The 4447-nt window shown below is 47.7% G+C and overlaps 1 pseudogene; it reads left to right on the forward strand.

The window, feature by feature from the left end:
- The first annotated feature begins 855 nt into the window (after positions 1-855).
- Positions 856-3909, forward strand: LOC128730094 (calcium/calmodulin-dependent protein kinase type 1-like; annotated as a pseudogene).
- Positions 3910-4447: the final 538 nt, after the last annotated feature.

The following is a 4447-nucleotide window of genomic DNA, read 5'->3' on the forward strand; positions in this document are numbered from 1 at the left end:
TCTAAAAAAAATTTTTTTAGTACATCCTAGATCAAAAAAAATTTTTTTAGTACATCCTCGATCTAAAAAAAATTTTTTTAGTACATCCTTGATATGAAAAAAATTTTTTTAGTACATCCACGATCTAAATAAATTTTTTTAGTACATCCTCGATCTAAAAAAAAATTTTTTTAGTACATCCACGATCTAAAAAAAATTTTTTTAGTACATCCTCGATCTAAAAAAAATTTTTTTAGTACATCCTTGATATGAAAAAAATTTTTTGAGTACATCCTCGATCAAAAAAAATTTTTTTAGTACATCCTTGATCTAAAAAAAATTTTTTTGGTACATCCTCGATCTAAAAAAAAAAATTTTGTGTGTCCCGTGTACGTGTGCCCGTCCGATTATGTTGGCCATGGCACGCGAAGCCCACTAAATCGGCCGTGTTGCAGCAGCCGAGATAAGCCTGCTAAGAGATCGCGTTCCTCCAGGAGCGCGCGCGCGAGAGAGAGAGAGAGAGAGAGAGAGAGAGAGAGAGAGAGCAACAACAATCAAAAAACCCAGAAGGCACACACCACTGTCGCTCGAGGTGGTCGAGGGACAAAATCCTGCCAGGTACACGGCGACGACGACGACGACGACGAACCGGGTTGTGGCACGGTTTCGATGGTGGCACAATTTGACGCGACGGAACGAGCGCACAAGCGGAGAAACCTTTTTTTTCGCTGAAGGACAAACGGTGGGCGAAACAAAGAAGAAAAAAAAACAACCGCCAGCACCCAAGCGAGTAGAACCCGTCAGCATCAAAGGACAACAGCGAGCTGCAGTAGCCAGTGTTGCCCGCCGGGCCCGGCAAACCCAGCGGGTGCTTAGTGCGCGAGATGGCCCCTGTTCGGGAAGAAGGACTCGGGCAAGAAGGTGCGCAACGTGACGTGAAGGATGGCTGCGACAAGCTGCCAAGGAAACCGCCCAACAGTACGCGGTCAAGATCTTTGACAAAAAAAGGGCGCTCAAGGGCAAGGAGGACTCGCTCTCCGGGAGAACGAGTTCCGGGTGTTGAAGCGATGGTAAGCGCGATGTGCACACGACCGGATCCGCCACTGGGAGGGACAACCCCGGTTTGCGCATCCCAACATCGTCCAGCTGCTGGAGATCGTTCGAGGTGCACCGGGACCTGAAACCGGAGAACCTGCTGTACTACAGCCCGGCGGAAGACAGCAAGATCATGATCAGTGACTTTGGTCTCTCGAAGATGGAGGATTCCGGGTTTATGGCGCACGCGTGCGGGTACGCCCGGTTACGTCGCAGTTCGTGTTCGACTCACCGTACTGGGACGAGATCAGCGACTCGTGCGAAGGACTTCATCCGTTCATCTGATGTGCGTGAACGTGGAGAGGACACGTGAACCTGTAAGAGAGGCCCTCGCGCATCCCTGGATCTCGGGCAACGCGGCCAGCAGCAAGCACATCCACGGTACCGTGTCCGAGCAGCTGAAGAAGAACTTTGCCAAATCGCGCTGGAAAGCAGACGCTCTGCGTCACCGGCGGACGAGCAAGCGGCGGACACTACTACGGCGGCCTCTAGCAGTAAGTAATTGGCCGAAAGCGGCCGGCCAGCCAGCCAGTCGGGTGCCCTATAGCCGTAGGTTAGAAGCGGATGAATTTGACCGAATTGTACGGTAGGTCGCAGGCCGCGGGTTCCGAGAGAGAGTGGAGAGTTTGCGCGTCCTAGCGGTCCTTCGAAAACTTGCGCCCAAAGTTGTTCGGTTAATTGTTCACGTGACGTGCAGGAAGCTCTTTGTTTTGTTTGTTTATTTGCTTCTGTTCTCTTTCTCTTTGGTTCTCTCTCTCTCTCTCTCTTTCGCTCTCTCGCATTGTTTCACTCCCTTTTCGTTTTTATTTGTTTAGTAATTTTTTCTTTTTTTTTTTTTTGAATAAGGATTAGGACAACTACGCGGAACAAAAACGAAACACATCCGCTGTTGCTATGCAGACTAAAGCAATGTACTTTTTACGGGGTAGACGATCAGTAACTACCCCTTGTGGGTGGCATGCTTACCGAATCTTAATCTGTCCATTTGACCACCTGCGAGGCAATCAGTGACTTGATGGGCCGATTTGTTGCCTAAATCGCTTGCCAATAGTTTGATGCTTAAATGATGCGAAAACATTCGCGAAACCACCATTGTGGCGCTTGAACGATCTTCTTGACTTTTTAAACTAATAAACTTCCTTTATACAAAACATTCGAAGCGGTTCCAACAAAATTGGGGACGCTAAATGACTCCAATATTGTGCCATAGCATGCGATACTCGTTTGTATTGAGATCACTTTTAAAGCTGGAACGAATTCCAGCGTTTCACGAAGGGAGACGATCATTCCAAGTTTTCGAAACGGCTCAGTATTCGTTCTTGAGCATTCAAATCATTCCCTGCTTTCAAGCGCTAAATGAGTGTTTTGTTTTTATTCTTGTTTCTTACTTACCACTAGTAATAAATGATTTTCCTTTCGCTTCTAAAAAAAAAATAAAAAAAAATAAAAAAAAAAAAAATTTTTTTAGTACATCCTCGATCTAAAAAAAATTTTTTTAGTACATCCTTGATATGAAAAAATTTTTTTTAGTATATCCTCGATTTAAAAAAAATTTTTTAGTACATCCTCGATCTAAAAAAAATTTTTTTAGCACATCCTCGATCTAAAAAAATTTTTTTAGTACATCCTTGATATGATAAAATTTTTTTTAGTACATCCTCGATCTAAAAAAATTTTTTTAGTACATCCTCGATCTAAAAAAAAAATTTTTGTGTGTCCCGTGTACGTGTGCCCGTCCGATTATGTTGGCCATGGCACGCGAAGCCCACTAAATCGATCGTGTTGCAGCAGCCGAGATAAGCCTGCTAAGAGAACGCGTTCCTCCAGGAGCGCGCGCGCGAGAGAGAGGGAGAGAGAGAGAGAGAGAGCAACAACAATCAAAAAACCCAGAAGGCACAAACCACTGTCGCTCGAGGTGTTCGAGGGACAAAATCCTGCCAGGAACACGGCGACGACGACGACGAACCGGGTTGTGGCACGGTTTCGATGGTGGCACAATTTGACGCGACGGAACGAGCGCACAAGCGGAGAAACCTTTTTTTTCGCTGAAGGACAAACGGTGGGCGAAACAAAGAAGAAAAAAAAACAACCGCCAGCACCCAAGCGAGTAGAACCCGTCAGCATCAAAGGACAACAACGAGCTGCAGTAGCCAGTGTTGCCCGCCGGGCCCGGCAAACCCAGCGGGTGCTTAGTGCGCGAGATGGCCCCTGTTCGGGCAGAAGGACTCGGGCAAGAAGGTGCGCAACGTGACGTGAAGGATGGCTGCGACAAGCTGCCAAGGAAACCGCCCAACAGTACGCGGTCAAGATCTTTGACAAAAAAAGGGCGCTCAAGGGCAAGGAGGACTCGCTCTCCGGGAGAACGAGATCCGGGTGTTGAAGCGATGGTAAGCGCGATGTGCACACGACCGGATCCGCCACTGGGAGGGACAACCCCGGGACCTGAAACCGGAGAACCTGCTGTACTACAGCCCGGCGGAAGACAGCAAAGATCATGATCAGTGACTTTGGTCTCTCGAAGATGGAGGATTTCGGGGTGCAAAGGCGGTGGACGTGTGGAGCATAGGCGTCATCTCGTACAGCCTGCTGTGTTCGCCCAGAACCGTGAAGGGTGAGTTCGTGTTCGACTCACCGTACTGGGACGAGATCAGCGACTCGTGCGAAGGACTTCATCCGTTCATCTGATGTGCGTGAACGTGGAGAGGCGGTTCACGTGTTCCCTGGATCTCGGGCAACGCGGCCAGCAGCAAGCACATCCACGGTACCGTGTCCGAGCAGCTGAAGAAGAACTTTGCCAAATCGCGCTGGAAAGCAGACGCTCTGCGTCACGAATAAGCAATGCACCGGCGGACACTACTACGGCGGCCTCTAGCAGTAAGTAATTGGCCGAAAGCGGCCAGCCAGCCAGTCGGGTGCCCTATAGCCGTAGGTTAGAAGCGGATGAATTTGTACGAATTGTACGGTAGGTCGCAGGCCGCGCGTCCTAGCGGTCTCGTTTGTTCGCTTTACTCGTGATCGTGGTCCTTCGAAAACTTGCGCCCAAAGTTGTTCGGTTAATTGTTCACGTGACGTGCAGGAAGCTCTTTGTTTTGTTTGTTTTTATTTGCTTCTGTTCTCTTTCTCTTTGGTTCTCTCTCTCATCAGTTGGAATCGGGAAGTTGGAGTCCACCAGTTGAAATGAAATGGTCAACTTCTACATTGTTTGAAAAACGTCTTTTTTGTCATTGTAGAGCCCAAAGTTTCCACTGGTAAATTGTTTATTCCCGTAATAGTACACTTTTCCTCTGCATTTATCGGTGGAGGTAGATTAATCTGATTAATTTTGAAAATTGATAGCTCCGCTCCGGAGTCTACTAGCAAAGTACGCTCTGAG

Source organism: Anopheles nili, unplaced genomic scaffold (genome assembly GCF_943737925.1).
Source record: "Anopheles nili unplaced genomic scaffold, idAnoNiliSN_F5_01 U_low_cov_5, whole genome shotgun sequence".
Classification (NCBI taxonomy): domain Eukaryota; kingdom Metazoa; phylum Arthropoda; class Insecta; order Diptera; family Culicidae; genus Anopheles; species Anopheles nili.